This window comes from Phocoena phocoena, chromosome 5 (assembly GCF_963924675.1).
Source record: "Phocoena phocoena chromosome 5, mPhoPho1.1, whole genome shotgun sequence".
NCBI classification, from domain to species: Eukaryota; Metazoa; Chordata; class Mammalia; order Artiodactyla; family Phocoenidae; genus Phocoena; species Phocoena phocoena.
Genome location: NC_089223.1, coordinates 64,690,231 through 64,711,967, shown reverse-complemented (window position 1 = coordinate 64,711,967; position 21,737 = coordinate 64,690,231).

The following is a 21,737-nucleotide window of genomic DNA, read 5'->3' as shown; positions in this document are numbered from 1 at the left end:
TAAGGAACCTCCATTACTGTTCTCCATAGTGGCTGTAGCAATTTACATTCCCACCAACAGTGCAAGAGAGTTCCCTTTTCTCCACACCCTCTCCAGCATTTGTTTGTAGATTTTCTGACGATGCCCATTCTAACTGGTGTGAGGTGATACCTCATTGAAGTTTTGATTTGCATTTCTCTATTAGTAATGTTGATGAGCTTTTCATATGCTTCTTGGCCATCTGTATGTCTTCTTTGGAGGAATGTCTATTTAGCTCTTCTGCCCATTTTTGGATTGGGTTGTTTGTTTTTTTAATATTTAGCTGCATGAGCTGTTTATATATTTTGGAGATTAATCCTTTGTCCGTTGATTCGTTTGCAAATATTTTCTCCCATTTTGAGGGTTGTCTTTTCGTCTTGTTTATGGTTTCCTTTGCTGTGCAAAAGCTTTGACGTTTCATTAGGTCCCATTTGTTTATTTTTGTTTTTATTTCCATTACTCTAGGAGGTGGATCAAAAAAGATCTTGCTGTGATTTATGTCAAAGGGTGTTCTTCCTGTGTTTTCCTCTAAGACTTTTATAGTGTCTGCTCTTACATTTAGGTCTCTAAGCCATTTTGAGTTTATTTTTGTGTATGGTGTTAGGGAGTGTTCTAATTTCATCCCTTTACATGTAGCTGTCCAGTTTTCCCAGTGCCACTGAGGCTGTCTTTTCTCCATTGTATATCCTTGCCTCCTTTGTCATAGATTAGTTGACCATATGTGTGTGAGTTTATCTCTGGGCTTTCTAGCCTGTTCCATTGATCTATATTTCTGTTTTTGTGCCAGTACCATATTGTCTTGATTACTGTAGCTTTGTAGTATAGTCTGAAGTCAGGGACTCTGATTCCTCCAGCTCCGTTTTTTCCCTCAAGACTGCTTTGGCTATTCGGGGTCTTTTGTGTCTCCATAAAAATTTTAAGAATTTTTTCTTCTAGTTCTGTAAAAAATGTCATTGGTAATTTGATAGGGATTGCACTGAATCTGTAGATTGCTTTGGGTAGTATAGTCCTTTTCACAATATTGATTCTTCCAATCCAAGAACATGGTATATCTCTCCATCTGTTTGTATCATCTTTAATTTCTTTCATAGTGTCTTATCGTTTTCTGCATACAGGTCTTTTGTCTCCCTAGGTAGGTTTATTCCTAGGTATTTTATTCTTTTTGTTGAATTGGTAAATGGGAGTGTTTCCTTAATTTCTCTTTCATATTTTTCATCATTAATGTATAGGAATGCAAGAGATTTCTGTGCATTAATTTTGTATCCTGCAACTTTACCAAATTCATTGATTGGCTCTAGTAGTTTTCTGGTGGCATCTTTAGGATTCTCTATGTATAGTATCATGTCATCTGCAAACAGTGACAGTTTTACTTCTTCTTTTCCAATGTGTATTCCTTTTATTTCTTTTTCTTCTCTGATTGCCATGGCCAGGACTTCCAAAACTATGTTGAATAATAGAGGTGAGAGTGGACATCCTTGTCTTGTTCCTGATCTTAGAGGAAATGCTTTCAGTTTTTCACCATTGAGAATGATGTTTGCTGTGGGTTTGTCATATATGGCCTTTATTATGTTGAGGTACATTCCCTGTATGCCCACTTTCTGGAGAGTTTTTATCATAAATTGGCATTGAATTTTGTCAAAAGCTTTTTCTGCATCTATTGAGAGGATCATATGGTTTTTATTCTTCAACTTGTTAATATGGTGTATCACATTGATTTGCATACATTGAAGAATCCTTGCATCCCTGGGATAAATCCCACTTGATCATGGTGTATGTTTCTTTTAATATGTTGTTGGATTCTGTTTGCTATTATTTTGTTGAGGATTTTTGCATCTATATTCATAAGTGATATTGATCTGTAATTTTCTTTTTTTGTAGTATCATTGTCTGGTTTTGGTATCAAGGTGATGGTGGCCTCATAGAATGACTTTGGGAGTGTTCCTTCCCTTCATCAATTGAAAAATGATTTCAACTTTCTTAAATTTAGTGAGGCTTGATTTGTGACCCAAGATGTGATCTATCCTGGAGAATGTTCCATGTGCACTTAAGAAGAAAGTGTAATCTGCTGTTTTCAGATGGAATGTCCTATAAATATCAATTTTTTGGAAGAGTTTGAGAAGGATGGGTGTTAGCTCTTCTCTAAATGTTTGATAGAATTCACCTGTGAAGCCATCTGGTCCTGGACTTTTGTTTGTTGGAAGATTTTTAATCACAGTTTCAACTTCATTACTTGTGATTGGTCTGTTTATATTTTCTGTTTCTCCCTGGTTCAGTCTTGGAAGGTTATACCTTTCTACGAATTTGTCCATTTCTTCCAGGTTGTCCATTTTATTGGCAGAGAGTTGCTTGTTGTCGTCTCTCAGGATGCTTCGTATTTCTGTGGTGTCTGTTGTAACTTCTCTGTTTTCATTTCTAATTTTATTGATTTGAGTCCTCTCTCTCTTTTTCTTGATGAGTCTGGCTAATGGTTTATCACTTGTGTTTATCTCCTCAAAGAACCAGCTTTTAGTTTTCTTGATCTTTTCTATGGTTTTCTTTGTTTCTATTTCTTTTTTTTCTGCTCTGATCTTTATGATTTCTTTCCTTATGCTAACTTTTGGTTTTGTTTGTTCTTCTTTCTCTAGCTCCCTTAGGTGTAAGGTTAGATGGTTTATTTGAGATTTTTCTTATTTCTTGAGGTAGGCTTGTATTGCTATAAACTTCCCTCTTAGAACTGCTTTTGCTGCATCCCATAGGTTTTGGATCATCGTGCTTTCATTGTCATTTGTCTCTAGGTATTTTTTGATTTCCTCTTTGATTTATTCAGTGATCTCTTAGTTATTTAGTAACGTATTGTTTAGCCTCCATGTGTTTGTGTTTTTTACGTTTTTTTCCCTGTAATTCATTTCTAACCTCATAGCGTTGTGGTCAGAAAAGATACTTGATATGATTTCAATTTTCTTAAATTTAGTGAGGCTTGATTTGTGACCCAAGATGTGATCTATCCTGGAGAATGTTCCATGCGCACTTAAGAAGAAAGTGTAATCTGCTGTTTTCAGATGGAATGTCCTATAAATATCAATTAAATCTATCTGGTGTATTGTGTCATTTAAAGCTTGTGTTTCCTTATTAATTTTCTGTTTGGATGATCTGTCCATTGGTGTAAGTGAGGTGTTAAAGTCCGCCACTATTATTGTGTTACTGTCAATTTCCTCTTTTAGAGCTGTTAGCAGTTGCCTTATGTATTGAGGTGCTCCTATGTTGGGTACACATATATTTATAATTATTATATCTTCTTCCTGGATTCATCCCTTGATCATTATGTAGTGTCCTTCCTTGTCTCTATAACATTCTTTATATTAAAGTCTATTTTATCTGATGAGTGTTGCTACTCCAGCTTTCTTCTGATTTCTATTTGCATGGAATATCTTTTTCCATCTCCTCACTTTCAGTCTGTATGTGTCCCTAGGTCTGAAGTGGGTCTCTTGTAGACAGCATATATATGGGTCTTGTTTTTGTATCCATTCAGCGAGCCTGTGTCTTTTGGTTGGAGCATTTAATCCATTCACATTTAAGGTAATTATTGACATGTATGTTCCTATTACCATTTTCTGAATTGTTTTGGGTTTGTTTTTGTAGGTCCTTTTCTTCTCTTGTGTTTCCCACTTAGAGAAGTTCCTTTAGCATTTGTTGTAGAACTGGTTTGATGGTGCTGAATGCTCTTAGCTTTTGTTTGTCTGTAAACCTTTTCGTTTCTCCATCGAATCTGAATGAGATCCTTGCCTCTTTGCTGGATAGAGTAATCTTGGTTATAGGTTCTTCCCTTTCATCACTTTAAATATGTCATGCCTCTCCCTTCTAACTTGTAGAGTTTCTACTGAGAAATCAGCTGTTAACCTTATGGGAGTTCCCTTGTATGTTATTTGTCGTTTTTCCCTTGCTGCTTTCAATAATTTTTCTTTGTCCTCAATTTTTTCCAATTTGATTACTATGTGTCTCAGCATGTTTCTCCTTGGGTTTACCCTGTATAGGAGTCTCTGCGCTTCCTTGACTTGGGTGGCTACTTCCTTTCCCATGTTAGGGAAGTTTTTGACGATAATCTCTTCAAATACTTTCTCGGGTCCTTTCTCTCTCTCTTCTCCTTCTGGGACCCCTATAATGCGAATGTTGTTATGTTTAATGTTGTCCCAGAGGTCTCTTAAGCTGTCTTCATTTCTTTTCATTCTTTTTTCTTTATCCTGTGCCGCAGCAGTGAATTCCACCATTCTTTCTTCCAGGTCACTTATCCGTTCTTTTGTCTCAGTTATTCTGCTATTGATTCTTTCTAGAGTATTTTTCATTTCAGTTATTGTATTGTTCATCTCTGTTTGTTTGTTCTTAAATTGTTCTAGGTCTTTGTTAAACATTCCTTGCATCTTCTCGATCTTTGCTCCCATTCTTTTTCCGAGGTACTTCACTATCTTCACTATCACTATTCTGAATTCTTTTTCTGGAAAGTTGCCTATCTCCACTTCATTTAGTTGTTTTTCTGGGGTTTTATCTTGTTCCTTCATCTGGTACATACATAGCCCTCTGCCTTTTCATCTTGTCTATCTTTCTGTGAATGTGGTTTTTGTTCCACAGGCTTCAGGATTGTAGTTCTTCTTGCTTCTGCTGTCTGCCCTCTGGTGGATGAGGCTATCTAAGAGGTTTGTGCAAGTTTCCTGATGGGAGGGACTGGTGGTGGATAGAGCTGGCTGTTGCTCTGGTGGGCAGAGCTCAGTAAAACTTTAATCCACTTGTCTGCTGATAGGTGGGGCTGGCTTCCCTCCCTGTTGTTTGTTTGGCCTGAGGCGACCCAACACTGGAGCCTACCCGGGCTCTTTGGTGGGGCTAATGGCAGACTTCAGGAGGCCTCATGCCAAGAAGTACTTCCCAGAACTGCTGCCAGTGTCCTTGTCCTCGTGGTGAGACACAGCCACCCCCCCACCTCTGCAGGAGACCCTCCAACACTCGCAGGTAGGTCTGGTTCAGTCTCCTTTGGGGTCACTTCTCCTTCCCCTGGGTCCCAATGCGCACACTACTTTGTGTGTGCCCTCCACGAGTGGAGTCCCTGTTTCCCCCAGTCCTGTTGAAGTCCTGCAATCAAATCCCGCTAGCCTTCAAAGTCTGATTCTCTAGAAATTCCTGCTCCCATTACCGGATTCCCAGGTTGGGAAGCCTGACATGTGGCTCAGAACCTTCACTCCAGTGGCTGGACTTCTGTGGTATAAGTGTTCTCCAGTTTGTGAGTCACCCACCCAGCAGTTATGCGATTTGATTTTATTGTGATTGTGCCTCTCCTACAGTCTCATTGTAGCTTCTCCTTTGTCTTTGGACGTGGGGTATCTTTTTTGGTGAGTTCCAGTGTCTTCCTGTCAATGATTGTTCAGCAGTTAATTGTAATTCTTGTGCTCTCGCAAGAGAGATTGAGAGCACGTCCCTCTACTCTGCCATCTTGAACCAAAAACCTCAACATTTCTAAAATTAAGGTATGTACATTGTTTTTTTAGACACAATGCTATTGCACACTTAATAGACTACAGTATAGTGTAACTATAACTTTTAAATGCACTGGGAAACAATAAATTCCTATGACTCACTTTTTTGCAAAGTTTGCTTTATTTGGGTGGTTTGGAACCAAACCTGCAATAACTCCAAGGTATGCCTGTATTAGAATCTTAAAGTTTGAAGGGATTGAAATGATTGAGCTCATTCTAGACATTGGACAGATGAGACTGAAGACCCAGAAGGTTAATTTGACTTGAAATGTTGCCCTTATATTTTTGTTGATATTGTTTCCATCAAAACTATCACAAAAATGTGCGTTTAACAACATTGTACCATATTTATTAGGATAATATTAATTATTTTTAAGGTTGTAGAATTTTCTTTTGTTCACTATTATTTGAAGCAATTGACATAGACTTTGGACATCTATTTTTCTTTTCATGGAAACTTGGATTATCATGATATTCATCATAATGAGCTTTAACCAGAGACAACATGAAAAGTGAATCTGCCCACTACTGGCTTGTATCAAGGTCCAGCATTAAAAGCGTGGACTCTGTGGCCAGATCGTCTGAATTTGATCATGGCTCTGGTACCTTCTAGCTAGGTAACTACGTGCAAGTTATTTATTCTCTTTCTGCCTCAATTTCCCATGCGATAATGGGACATATTGAAAGTATTTACTTCACAAAATTGCTCATAAAGAATGAAAAGAGTTACTATTTGTAAAGTATTTAGAATGGTGAGTTTTAGTGTATTGTAGGTCCTACCATGATTTTAATTTTTTTTAAATAAGCTTGCAGTTAACTAAACTCTCAAACCTCTTTCATGTATGTGCCTGCCGACTTGGTCTCCCCCAGTCTAAACTTGTGCAATTGATTTCTTTTTTCCAGCCTAAATGCATGACTTTGCATTTAACCCTGTTGAATTTCTTCCAGTGGCACTGGCTCAGCGGCACTTTATTTCCCTCACTTTCTGCACCCACCCATCCACCCATCCCCGGGTGTAAGTGCTGATAATGAGAGAGGTGGAAAAGAGAAGGGAATGCAGTCTCCTGCACGCTAAGCGCGCAGCCTGCAGTCCTCAAGTTCTGCCTGCAACTTAAATTTGGCGCCCAACCAAATTCAAGTGGCTCTAATTACTTTAAAATTAGGCATTTAGTTAAAATTTGATGAGCACATAAACTTAATAGCTGATCTCCAGCCAACATTACTATCAAACTGCCATCAAAATAAGTCCAGGAGGTTGTTATCCAAAGTACCCCAGTAAAATGAAATGAGCGGGACGATGGTTGTGACAACTGCAAAACTGCCATTTCCACAGGTGGAATTAAGTGTCTGTCCTGTAAATGAATAGAGACACAATTCAGGGAAGCAAGCCATCCAAATGTATCACTTGAATCCTGTTTGGCTGTTCTGACGTCGAAGAAGATAAGAATAAGAATCAACTGGGGAAACGAAAGATGCAGAACTACAAAAATAAACTTGTCATCCCTGACATCTGTGTTTATAAACGCATTATGTTAAACAGCAGAGATTTCCCTACGGCTGGCCAATACCAAGATGGCGTCTTGGGTGTTTACCTTTTCCCATAGCCCCAGTCGTAAGGGCTTTTCTTACTATCTCTTTGCTTCCAGCTTTTGTTTCAGTATCCCTGTAAAGAGTTGGCAGAGAACTAGCTGGGCAACTTCAGAAACATGGTTTATAACCAACCTGCTCCACTCTTTCGCTACAAAAAGTGAGCCTGTGCTAATTGTTCTTTAGTGAAGAAGTAGTTGGTCCACACCCACCCCTCCTCACCCAGGTGGAGATTTTCTTTATCAATAACCCCAGAGCAGGTTTGAATCAAAGAGGTGACACACACAAGAGCCAGATGTTTGGAGGGTAAGAAGGGGAGGTAGGTTCACACAATTGTTCTGCCTTCTTGCTTTCCGCTGAGGTTCTTTCCTGTGGGCTGTAGGACACATCAACAAGCTCTGAGCATGTGCGTGGACAGCCCCAGCCCAGCACCGCAGTGGGAAGCTGCTCACAGGCTGCCTTCCTTTTCCGGTGCAGCTGGTGTTTACAGAAGGACATGATTTGAAAGTTGATTTATTTACTCTGTCGTTTTTTTTTTTTTTTAAATGAACGGACATAGATGTCTGTTTGTTGAAACAATTAATAAACTCTAGTGATATTAAAATTTAACAGAAAAACATCCTTGGCTGTCAGGTGGAAATCTAAGGACTGACTTTTGGAAAGTTCATAATGTAACTCAGAGTGAGATCAGAAGATATATATAAATGTATTTTTTGGCTCTGTTTTTAAGAAAACAGCTGATCACTTTTGCTTGTGGAAACCAACGGGCTCTGGTTCCTGCCCCTTCATTTTGTCCTGGTTGTCTGTGGAGACTCAGAGGATGTTGATACGGCACCTCAACTATGGAGGGGAAGAGAACGTGCCAGAAGGTTCTCTTCCTCTTGTGCCAGCTCCTCCTCCCAAGTCTCTTCAAAAGTCAAGGCATCTGGGACTTCCCTGAGGGTCCAGTGGTTAAGACTTTGCCTTCCAATGCAGGGGGTGCAGGTTTGATCCCTGGTTGGGGAGCTAAGATCCCATATGCCTTGCGGCCAGAAAACCAAAACATAAAAACAGAAGCAATATTGCAACAAAATCAATAAAGACTAAAAAAAAAAGTCAAGGCATCTGGGTCCTAAGACATTGCAGTCTGATTGCAGTGAAACAAGGGGCTAGACCAGAAGAGGTGCACTTTCTTCCTTTAAAAAATTTATTCTTTATTTTGAGTGGTAATAGGAACACACACCAATAGATAAAGTTTTAAGGAGTATTCAGTGAAAAATAATTCTCTCTTGCACCCCTGCCCCCCAGCAGCCACCAGTTCCCTTACCAAAGATAATCTTTATTGCCAGTTCCTAGAGTATTCTCCTGGAGACATCTTATGTAGTTACAAACATTCATATATGTATATGCGTTTTAAATACACAAATAATAATGTACAATACACATTGTTCGACACCTTGCTTTTTTCACTTAACAATACATCAAAGGTTTTGTTTTGTTTGATTGTTTTTCGAAAGTGCTATCAGGGAGAAAAGTCATTCTTCATTTCAATGATCTGATTCTGGTTCTGGTTCATTGTACTGATAACAAAGATGCCAAGTTAAACTCTACCTCAGCCTCAGGTCAACTTGGTCTGGAGAAATAGGAATCATATTTAAAACCCTAAACCTTTAAGCAACAGGAAGTCTGGGGTGGGTAGAAGAGAGAGGGAAGGATGGATTCTGTTTAAAAGAATGCTCTGTGGGACTGACAGTTAAGCAGAGGGACACTTTGAACACAGTCTTGCAAAACGAAAATCCATTGGTTCCTTTCCCTGCTTTCGTAAGTAGGACTCAAACTTACTGGCCATAATTGTTTCATTTTTGCTAGTTAAGGATCTCTAGGAGCAAGATATTGTCAGTATTCTCGATGCAATACAGTTGACCCTTGAACCATGTGGGGTTAGGGACACCAACACCCCATGCAGTCAAAACTCCACGTGCAGATTTTGACTCCCCGAAAATAACTAGTAATAGCCTAGTGTTGACAGGAGGCCTTACTGATAATATAAACAGTCGATTAATGCATATTTTGTGTGTTATATGTATTATATACTGTATTCTTACAATAAAGTAAGTTACAGAAAAGAAAATGTTATTAAGGAAATTATAAGGAAGAGAAAATACAATTATAGTACTGTTTTATTGATACTGTATGTTTATGTCAAGATGAATTGTCTGTCAGTATCTACATCATTATTGTCTTATATGATACAAACCACTGTAGATGTTTTATATGTATATATATAACACTAGACGTCAAAGATGAAGATAAGGTGAAAAAGAAATTCAGATTTATTTATAGGTATGGTGCTTCATGCGTTGATAACAAAGAAGCAGCAATAGGATTGCTTTATGGTCGCCTAGTGTAATTGATACAATAGCGTCACGGTAGCCTAGCCTATACACTAATGAATTAATCTTTACAAAATTTTTGTGGCATACAGGATTACAGTCACATCCATAATATAGTGTTGGAAACATTGCTCCATTTTTTGAAAAACCACGTACCTATGACGATGGGCTGATAACGCAGTTTCTCCAATTACGAGAGAGGTATACTGTACAGTAATGGAATTCTTTGAAAGCAAAGTTACAAAACAGTAAGAAAACTAACACCTTAATTTTATACGAAATGTTACTCACCTTATACCTATGTAAGGTTAGACTAGTATCTACATATACTTTATGCATTCATGTCGTACTTAACTTTTTCTTAATATTTTCTATATTTTTAGGGCACACGGCTTGTCTGCGAGTCTTTTCAGATTGTCACAAATCTCCAGAATTGTTCTAACATATTAATTGAAGTAAATCCATGTATAAGTGGATCTGCAGAGTCCAAACCAGTGTTGTTCCAGGGTCAGCTGTACAAGGGAGGTGGAGGTGGAAAGAGACAAGGCTTTGGGATGGAGAAGATCTGGACATTAATACTGTGGCTATAATACCAGGTGCCAACCCAGGCCAATAGCATGGCAAATGCATAACACAAAGAACTCTTTGCTTGGGGCAGACACGCAGAGCTGTCTGGTTCATTGCCACCCATGCTAGAATCGATTTCCTTAGAGCTCTGATTCACAGCTTCCTTTCTGCTTTCCAAGTTATGAACTGGAAAGTTGGAGCTTTGAGAACATCGTGACACTTATTTCCCAGAACTCCCGAAGCTTTTCATGTCTGAACCCAGACCCAGGTGATGTGGCAGCTTCCAGGCAGCTCTAAGCCCCGGAAGCTGGGATCACAGAGAAACGTATAGACTTACACAACCTAATTTCTTTCATCCTGACTGACAGGATAAGGACAGAAGGAAGAGCAGAGAAATCTAAAGGAGCTTTACAGGCGCTGACATTCTAAGCTTGTGAAAGATAAGCAGGTAACGGAGAGTGGGGGTGTGTGAGGCAGCACACCCAGTGCAGGGGCATAGCTTGAGAGAGACACCAGGGCTGGGGTGGGGGGTGGGAGACACATGTCTACACAGCACAGCCGATGTGAGGGGAAAAGATGTGGAACTGGGTCCTGAATTGCTTATTTGGAAAATTAATTAGTAAGCGGTTAGCGGACCACTGAATGGAATATTAATTTCTCCCAAGGTTATTTGGAACCTAGGCATGGAGGGGAGAGAGAGAGAGACACAGAGAGGCAGGGAGGAGACAGAAAGAAAAGATAGGAACGGAGCGGGGGAGAAGACAGGACCCAAGTGCTTTGCCTCCACCTGCCCCCAAACCCGAGTGGAGCCCAGGGCCTGGCACATTCATAACGAAGGTTCGAGAGTGAGAGAGAAGAGGTGAGGAGGCCTCTATGATGCTACTGAAAGCATCGCCCAGAGACTGGACTGGAACATCTAAAGTTCCCAGCGACTTGTTCGCCGTCTTATTTGGAGAACTACCAGATACTCTTTCTAACATCAGTCAGCCATCCTTGCCCTATCTCCATCATCTGTCTAGACCTTGTTCTTTCTTGCACTTCCCCTCCTGCAGGCAGAAGAAAGGAAAGTACCTCGGGCTCCCTGGCTCAAAGGCGCTCTCTCTTTGGTTTTCCGGTTTCCTCGCTTGTGAGTCTGTTAGACACTTCCTCTGCGGTTTACCTGTAGTCTGACCTGTGAATCTTTGAGATCATCTCTCTCATGGTCTCTCACTGCAGTGACAGCGCGAGGTTCCCCCCCCCCCCCAAGGCCGCCCCCTTAGCAAGGCCTGGGGAGCAACTGTTCATCTGGAGCTCTCGGCTGCAGGGCTGCCTTCTCCTGCGCTGTGGGGTGGAGCCTCCTGAAGAAGGAAGAGCACAGAAGGGTGCTCCCTGGGCGAACGCTCCTTGGATACTGGCCAGAATCAAAGCTCGGCTTCTTCCCACCCTTTAAAATGTGGTCGGTACACTACCAAACGTAAATCAGATAGCTAGTGGGAAGAAGCTGCATAGCACAGGGAAATCAGCTCGGTGCTCTGTGACCACCTAGAGGGGTGGGATAAGGAGGGTGGGAGGGAGAGGCAACAGGGAGGAGATATGGGGATATATGTATATGTATAGCTGATTCACTTTGTTATAAAGCAGAAACTAACACACCATTGTAAAGCAATTATACTCCAATAAAGATGTTTTTAAAAATTAATTAATTAAAAAACGAAACAAGTGGTTGGGCTCAGGAGGTCTCGCCCCGTTGTCCAGGCTGCCGCTCAGGAATGGCTCCCTCCGCTGGGCAATCCAGTCTCCTCCCTGGACCTTTCCAGATCCATTCAGAACTCAGCTGCCGGTGCGGGGATTCAGCATTCTGGGGATGGCATGTTTATTTCGAAACAATCATGAGGCTTGATTTGATGTAGTGAAAGAAATTAGTGCTTGCTGAATACGGCCCAGTTATTACTGCATTAATTCACACAGATCAGCAGCTGACATTGGCTGGAAGGTGGGCATGGGGGCATTTCAATAAGTTTGGCTGAAGAGAGCTGCCTCTTCAGGGCTGCCAAACCCCCTCCCTCACTGCAAGGCGCAGATGATAACTCGTGTTTGGAATGACTTTCACGTCAAGGGTGCATGATGTTATTTTAATGTCAGCTGGAAATGGACAAATTAAAGCATGGTTGGGAGATGTCCCAAAAGTCAGTCATCAAACTGACACCCTTGGAGACCTGCTTTCTCCCAAGCCCATCCTTCAACGACTCCTCAAAGATGGAAGAAATTGTAACATGCTACCAAGGAGATGTAGCAAGACACCTTCTTGTGGATCATCAAACTTGGTATGTGAATCTGTACCGTGTATAAGCAGTTAAGCATGGTGTCAGCTGTAAGTAACAATAGCTTAAACAAATAAAGGATTATCTGCTTGCTGTTATGGGTTGAATTGTGTCCCCCTCCCCAAAATAATATGTTGAAGCCTTAACTCCTAATACCTCAGAATGTGGCTATATTTGGAGAGAGGGCCTTCATACATGTGATTAAATTAAAAGGAATCCCTCAGGATGGGCTCTTGTGTCAAGTCAGCTCTCTCCAGGGAAACAGAACATATATATATATATATATATATATATATATATATATATATATATATACATATATATATATATATACACACACATATATATATGAGAGAGAGAGAAATTTATTATAAGAAATTGCCTTGCATGATTATGGAAGCTGGCAGGTCCCAAGATGTGCAAGGTTGAGTCAGCAAGTTGGAGGCCCTGGAGAGAAGATGCTTTAGTTCCAGTATGATCTGAGGGCCTGGGAACCAGCAGAGCTGACGGTGTAGCTCCATCCAAAGGCTGACAGGCTTGAGGCTCAGGAAGAGCTCATGTTTCGGCTGGAGTCTAAAGGCAGGAAAAAAACGGAGCCCGGGTTCAAGGAAGGTAGCCAGGCAAGAAGACTTTTCTGTTACTCGGGAGAAGGTCAGGCTTTCTTGTTCTACGTTCCTTCTTTACTGATCACCAGTTCCCAAACAGACTCAACTTCATGCGGTACTTACTACCTCGAAGCCCTCCCACCATTCATTCATTCATTCGTGCACAAAAGACTATTCTAAACGCTTGGCATGCATTATCTTATTTAATCACTGGAGTAGAATGGGGAAAAGAAACAGGAAGTCTCTGCTTTTATATAATCTATTATAGATTAGAGGAGAGAAAATATTCACATTATTACGGTGAAATGTAGTCAGGTTCCTGAGAGGGAAGCTGCCGGGAGGTAGAGGCACCAACAGCAGGGAAGTCTAGCCTACTATCTGCTCACCCAAACCCTTCGCATTCTGCAAGGCCTGAGTCAGCCAGCACTCAGCCACACCCAGCAGAATAACTGTGCCTTTGTGTTTTGCTGTACTTAATAATATTAAAGAGCACTTACCTGGTGCTAGGCTTTGAGCTAAATGCTAAGCGCATTGTATCACTGAACCTTTACAACAATCCCATTAAGTGAATTATCCCCCAATTATAGACAAAGAAGCTGAAACTCAGAGACTCATGTGAGCAGATCTTTGCAACAATACCTCCCTCTTCCTGGAGTCCTCGTCCTCCAGATTGTCACCAGACTGCCTCCTTCCTTGGGTCTCAGTTCAAATGTCACCTCCTCCAGGAAGCCTCCCTTGACCAGTCATTCTTAAAGAGCTAGCGCTCTGAGTCACTCTCGCACATCACTCTATTTTCTCACAGCCCCCATCACTCTCCGAAATTATGTTTTTTATTTATGTGTCTCATGCTTAGTGTCTGTCTTCGTCCATTAGAATAAGTTCTATGAGGGTGAGAAAAGTCACCTCCTCTAAGTTGGGCCACTCTAAATCCTTGGCACTTAGAGGGATGCCTGGTACATAGTAGGCCTTCGATTAGTGTTCTCTGGATGAAATCATGAATATACCCAGAGTCATATAACTAGCAAGTGACAGAGTTGAGATTTAGACTTAGATGTGTCTTTCTCCAAAGTCCAGGATTTAATGCCTTTTCTAGACTCCACACTATCCATCTTGCTTTTTTTTTTTTTAATCTTGCTTTAAATTTACTTTTCTGTCCCTGCTACATGGTTCTGAGGGCAATGCGACCACATCCTCTCATAGCCCCTATAAGGACACTGCTTTGCTGTCCAGACACTCAGCCCGTGTTTGCTGAGATGACTAAGTTTCCATGACAACGCCAGAGAAGGAAGAAGGGCTCTGAAGCCCTGTGTGATTTTCCTCCCATCTCCACCGAGGTTAGCATCACAGACTGAGAAGAGGTCCTCCTCACCCCGACTCAGGCTGGAAGTGTCATCTGCAACCTTGGGAGGCATCACGGCCCCGGGGCTAAGCTGATGGCTCCCCGTGAGCGTGACCGCAGCTTCCCCCGCGAGTGACCCGCAAGCAGGGGCGGAGGCTTCAGCCCAGCCCCCACTTGAGGAGTAAGCACAGGTCAAGTCCTCGAGTTTCTTAGAAGATGCTGGTCTTTCTGGCAGGGAAACTTGCTTGGCCCCTGTTCCCGCGGGCAGGATTCTTCTTGACCAATGAGAGAGGCCGGGCATTTCAGAGGGCAGGCGGTCATCCTCTCACTCGGGGAGCGGACACAGCGCAGCAAAAAGCCTTCCCACCTGAGCCTGCTTCGGCTTTTCCCATTTTCCCCTGAGCTGAAAAAACCGATGGAACCTTAGGAAACTCCTCGTTCCATCTCCTATATCTGCGCCTGTGTAGAGACAGCTAGGAATGAAGCCTTCCTTTGGCGCTTGCAAATCGTTCATTCTGTCGTCATCAGAAAACCCAGCGGAGCAAAGAAGGTAAACTCGGCTGTCTCTGCGGCCACGCTGAAGCCAAGGGCCCTCTTGGAGGCACACAGAGAGGGTGCTTTCACCTCCTCCTGCGTGGGACCAGCCGCAGCTGCAAAAGCTGCCTCTCCTTCCCTGTGCTCGCCGCTCTGCAAGGGGATTTGGAAATAGCACTCCACTTTCCTGGACCGATGGAAAGGGCAGCTGCCTAAAGGGTAGGGCTTGACAGCAGCTAGACAGGACTTCCTCCCTCAAAATAGCTCCCTACTGCCTGAATTTCCTCCAGTAACGTAATCGCCTTGAATCTCACAGAATCGGCCTTTAGGAGAATGCAACTAGAGTGCAAACTCCCTTAGGAAGGCCAATAGTCCACTAGAGAGGAGTTGGCAAACTTCATCTGAAAAGGACCAGATGATAGACATCTTAGGCTTTGTGGACCACACCATCTCCATTGCAACTATCAGCCTCTACAGAGGTCGCCCCAAAGCAGCCCCGGACAGTGTGTAAGCGAATGGGTATGGCTGTGTTCCAGGAAACTCTATTTACCACGCCTGCGGCAGGCTGGACTGGGCCCATGGGCCGTGATCTCCCAGCACAGCATGAAGCTGTAAGTCAGTGACCTTTCCTTGCCATCTCTCTACCGCCAGTGCCTCTCGCATGACGTGCACAGTGACGAGATGCTGAAATATTGTTTGCTGACGTACTTATGAGATAATGAGAGTTCAAGAGAGGCTGTTTGAGAGCCAACATTTCCAGAAGGAGCCTCAATAGGGTAGGGAATATTTAGAGGCTGAGAATTCAGGAGGGCAGGGCTCTAAATTCAAGTTTGTCAACTAAACAGGTCCATTGGTTATAGTCATAAATCTCCAAATGCCGTACCTGGTTGAGAACATCGTGTGCCCCATCTGGGGACCAGTAAAAAGTAAAGACTGGGAGCAATGGAGACAAATAAGAAACCCTGGGCACGGTCACCCTTTCCAGCTTTGGCACTTCTGTTATATCCCTGCCCTCAGGGGTCATCTCGTCATTCCAGAGAGTGAGCCAGAGTCCCACTGTTCTGGCTCAGGTGAACCACTAACGCCCTTTGGTAACAGGTTAGCTGTTATACAAAGCTAGGGCCTCAAGGCAGCGTGCCACTGCCCTCCTTTTCTCCCTCACTGCAGTCACGTCGCTGTGGCGATCGCAGCATCAAAGATCTGCCTGTTGATCTTTTTCAAGGTGGTAGAAGTGACGCTGGTACAGCTGAGCAACGATTTTAGGAGGAGATAATTACCATCACCTTCACTTGGCTGTTTTCTGGACCACCATCTTGGTTTGGTAGAAGACAGAGCACAAAGGCTTGAGTTGTGTGCCGTCATTGAGATTCCAGACCTTTGGGGACTTGGTGTCAGTCAGGATAGGTAAGGTTCTGTTACAATAACAAACAACCTCAAAATTTTAGTTTCTTCACACAACCCAAGTTTATCTCTTCCTCAGGTTACAGGTCCAACACGGTTGTCAGGCAGGCTCTCATTTGTCGTTCAAGGACTCAGATACTCCTGGTTTCACCATGACGCATATCTTTTTGGTCATCTCATCAGGGGAAAGGGGCATGACATATCATGCCCCAGCTTCTAAAGCCTCTGCTCAGAAGTGTCATATCTGCTCACATTTGATTGACCAAACAAGTCACACGCACACAGAACTCCTAAGAGGGTGGGTAAGTGCAATCCTACCGTGTGCCTGGAGGGATGGCACAATTTGTGAGCTGGCCTAATGACTACTGTAGGACCTGAATAAGGGGTTGGGGGCATCAGCTTGCATGAAGAGTCAAATATCCTTATGGGAGAGCTATATAGCTAGAAGTTGAGTGCTGATACTGAGGAAAACATTCTGAAGGCCCTAGAGAGTGGAGTTAATCTGAATATTCCACATGTGTAGCAGGTGAGAACAAGACTCATTAAGGAAAGGCAGTTGCTGAGAGCCAAGTTGAAGTGGGCTATGGGCTGAAGCAGGTATTAAGGAGAACTCAGGGCTCCACAGTGGGAGAATCGTCACTGCCTTCTTCCAGGAAGAAGCAGCTTTTTTAAAAGTCTGAGATAAATGCAACGTGGTTATCAATAGATTCGGTATAAAACCAAGGGTTAAGCACGGAGGTAGCTCTGAGAGCGGGTAAGACTATGGACATGGGAAAGAGTTCACACGTTCTGATTCAGAAGACAACAAACAGAGTGATGAGGAAGATGCTGGTATGTCTGTCCCATCCTGGTCTACAAGTAACGCCCTCCAGGCAGCAGAGTAGCACCAGTGCCCAAGACAAAACAAACTAGGCGTTATAGCACGGCTAGTACAGTTGCACAGGCTGGGCACTGTACATCTTGAGTTGTTGCCAATCACACTGTGATTTATGTGAATGGAACACCCAGGAGTTGTCAATGAGCAACATGAAGAATCCTGGGTCGGGCTTCCCTGGTGGTGCAGTGGTTAAGAATCCGCCTGCCAGTGCAGAGGACATGGGTTTGATCCCTGGTCTGGGAAGGTCCCACATGCCACGGAGCAGCTAAGCCCGTGCGCCACATCTGCTGAGCCTGCGCTCTAGAGCCCAAGAGCCACAACTACTGAAGCCCGCGCCCCTAGAGCCCGTGCTCCACAACAAGAGAAGCCACCGCAATGAGAAGCCCGTGCACCACAACTGAGTAGTCCCCGCTCGCCGCTACTAGAGAAAGCTTGTGCGCAGCAACGAAGACCCAACGCAGCCAAAAATAAATTAATTAAACAAACAAACAAAGAATCCTGGGTAGTAACCCTTTCTCCACTCCCTATTCAAGGCAAGATTTGGACTCTTGCTTTTCCCTTCCCACAACTCCTGACCCCATCAGTGTGGTTTCCTGTTTCTGGTCTTGCCCCCAACCCTCTGAATCTGACGCAGAGCCAGGTTTTCTGGTTTCACCAGTCAGGGCTTACCAGTACCTCCCTTACATGTTCCCCAGGAGTGAGGTCACGAAGGGTGAGTTGAAGGCCACGCAAGGTATGCCAGCCTAGAGGAGAGAGGTAGAGATAGACTACTGTTTGCAGGCACATGGACACACCCACAGAACACCCCAAACCAGGGGGGACTAGGATGAGACTGGGGTTCCCATGAGCAGAGGAAGCAGGGAATTAGGTTTTTGTTCCACTTACTGTCATCCTCCTGGTCCAGTGAGGCTGGCCTGACATGGAAGAACACTCATAACAGACGTATGCTCAGTGCAAAGTAGGTCCTCATTCAATGTTTGTTGAAAAAATAGCACAAATATGTATATTTAAAGAACAGTTCATCTTCCCTCTTTCCATAGTCATAAGAATGATGAGAATTTGGCCACCAGATAAGCTATTGAAATGTGAAAAAGTTAACCAACAAGTGGAGGGAGAGGAGGTGGGTCTTTGTTCTATGGGAAACCAAGGGACCAGTTAGACTTGGACTGATGCCTGGGGACTGTGTCTTCTAGACAAACCATCCCTTGTGAATTGGTCCTTATAATTTCAGTCCTAATATGTTCAGTGGTGGAGTGAGTTTCAGCTCTTTAAATGCTTGTAAAAATACTAGGCAGGGTTAGTGCTAGATCTGGTATTGGCACAAATTTTTTGTTTGTTTCTTTGTTTGTTTGTAACAGAATGCTGAGGATTATTTTATTAACGAACTTGCACGTAGCTCTCTCTTTTTTTTTAACATCTTTATTACAGTATAATTGCTTTACAGTGGTGGGTCAGTTTCTGCTTTATAACAAAGTGAATCAATTATACATATACATATGTTCCCATATCTCTTCCCTCTTGCATCTCCCTCCCTCCCGCCCTCCCTATCCCAGCCCTCTAGGTGGTCACAAAGCACCGAGCTGATCTGTCTGTGCTATGCGGCTGCTTCCCACTAGCAATCTATTTTATGTTTGGTAGTGTATATATGTCCATGCCTCTCTCTCACTTTGTCCCAGCTTACCCTTCCCCCTCCCCTTATCCTAAAGTCCATTCTCTAGTAGGTCTGCATCTTTATTGCCATCTTGCCCCTAGGTTCTTCTGACCATTTTCTTTTATTTTTTAGATTCCATATATATGTGTTAGCATACGGTATTTTTTTTTCTCTTCTGACTTACTTCACTCTGTATGACAGACTCTAGGTCCATCCACCTCACTACAAATAACTCAGTTTCATTCCTTTTTATGGCTGAGTAATATTCCATTGTATATATGTGCCACATCTTCTTTATCCATTCATCTGGCGATGCACACTTAGGTTGCTTCCATGTCCTGGCTATTGTAAATAGAGCTGCAATGAACATTTTGGTACATGTCTCTTTTTGAATTATGGTTTTTTCAGGGTATATGCCCAGTAGTGGGATTGCTGGGTTGTATGGTAGTTCTATTTTTAGTTTTTAAGGAACGTCCATACTGTTCTCCATAGTGGCTGTATCAATTTATATTCCCACCAACAGTGCAAGAGGGTTCCCTTTTCTCCACACCCTCTCCAGCATGTATTGTTTGTAGATTTTTTGATGATGGCCATTCTGACTGGTGTGAGATGATATCTCATTGTAGTTTTGATTTGCATTTCTCTAATGATTAATGATGTTGAACATCCTTTCATATGTTTGTTGGCAATCTGTATATCTTCTTTGGAGAAATGTTTATTTAGGTCTTCTGCCCATTTTTGGATTGGGTTGTTTGTTTTTTTGATATTGAGCTGCATGAGTTGCTTGTATGTTTTGGAGATTAATCCTTTGTCAATTGCTTCATTTTCAAATATTTTCTCCCATTCTGAGGGTTGTCTTTTCGTCTTGTTTATGGTTTCCTTTGCTGTGCAAAAGCTTTGAAGTTTCATTAGGTCCCATTTGTTTATTTTTGGTTTTATTTCCATTTCTCTAGGAGGTGGGTCAAAAAGCATCTTGCTGTGATTTATGTCATAGAGTGTTCTGCCTATGTTTGCTTCTAAGAGTTCGATGGTGTCTGGCCTTACATTTAGGTCTTTAAGCGATTTTGAGTTTATTTTTGTGTATGGTGTTAGGGAGAGTTCTAATTTCATTCTTTTACATGTAGCTGTCCAGTTTTCCCATCACCACTTATTGAAGAGGCTGTCTTTTCTCCACTGTATATTCTTGCCTCCTTTATCAAAGATAAGGTGACCATATGTGCGTGGGTTTATCTCTGAGCTTTCTATCCTATTCCATTGATCCATATTTCTGTTTTTGTGCCAGTACCATACTGTCTCGATTACTGTAGCTTTGTAGTATAGTCTGAAGTCAGGGAGCCTGATTCCTCCAGCTCCGTTTTTCTTTCTCAAGATTGCTTTAGCTATTCGGGGTCTTTTGTGTTTCCATATAAATTGTGAAATTCTTTGTTCTAGTTCTGTGAAAAATGCCTGGCACAAAATTTTGAAGGTATTATCACCTTGAAAACTAACATCAACTATAAACAGTGTTGCCATAACGATATTAAGCAAATAGAAAATTGCTTAAGTCCTTTTGAGGGAAAGCATACCTCTCCTTAGAGATACCTCTCCTTAGAGAAAGCATACCTCTCCTTAGAGAAAGCATAAATATAAGTGATAATTGAATGTGCATGGGTGTGGAATAACCATTTTTCATGAAATCATGATGCTCAGGAAAATAAATACTGAGGCTGAAACCAAGTCAACTTCAGGCAAACATTTGCCTCCAAATGCATGTGTGACCTCGTCTCTGTTGTCCTTCCCCATTTTCTTCCTGACAGAGACACATGTTGAAATGTAGATGGGGTGAAAACTCGACTCATCATCAATAAGGCTCTTGGCCCATGAATATCTTTCCTCAAATAAACAGAAAACCCTACCTAGAAACAAAAAAGAAAATATGGAAGAGGGGAAAGGGCAGGATAGAGCACAGATCTGACTTGATTTTTAGGACATTATCATCCAATGGCTTATTCTCCGCCAAGACGTGTACTGGCCATCACAAAACCTATGCTTCACGAAGACTTCCATCAACAAATTTGCATAATGCCTTACTTATATGCATAGCATTCCACATAGCATTGCTTCTGACCAAGGAACTCAGTTCTCAGGGAAAAAAATTGTGACATGGGGTTCATACCATGGGATTCACTGGTCTCACCATGTATCCCATCACTCAGGAGTAGCTGGCCTTATAGAAAGTGAAGTGGCCTGTGGAAGACTCAGTTACAGCTCAGTTTTGAGAGAATAACCTGAAGGTCAGAGTTCTAGTTAATAAGATGCCACATATGCTTTGAATCAGTTACCAATGTGTTTCTCCCAAAGCCAGAACATATAGGTCCAGGATCAAGGGTGGAAGTGGGAGTGGCTTTTCTCACTATGACACCTAATGCCCACTCACAGCATGTTTTGCTTTCTGTCCCGGCAACTTTGGGATCTTCTGGTTCGGAGGTCCAATGTCATAATGGAGAAACGCTTCCACCAGGTGACACAAAACTGCTGCACTGGTTTGGAAGTTGACACTCTGCCAATCGGCCATTTGGGGCTCCCCCTCCTGCTGAACTAGCAAGGGCAGAAGGGGTTTTCTGTGTTGGTGGATCCTGATTATATACTAAGAGACATCAGTTTTCTACAACACAAGACCTTTATCTAGAACCCAAGGGATTCTCCAAGGTACTACATAGTACATCCACGTTCAGTCGTAAAAGCTAATGAAAAAGATATCATCTATAGCCAGAGCAAGAAGTTACCATTTTTGTATGGAAATTTAAACCTGTTGGGAAAGTGTGTACAGTAGCTGAGTAGGCAAGGGAGTGATCTGTGCTCCAAAGCTACCTTTCTATATTCTGCTCAGTGATGTGAGGGCTGTATGGCTCTTTGGACAGTTGGCACCTGGTTATGTTCTGCCAATAGGGGACACTAGGGATACCAGAAAGCTGGAATTGGAGTAGGGTGAGAACCTGCTGCTCCTAC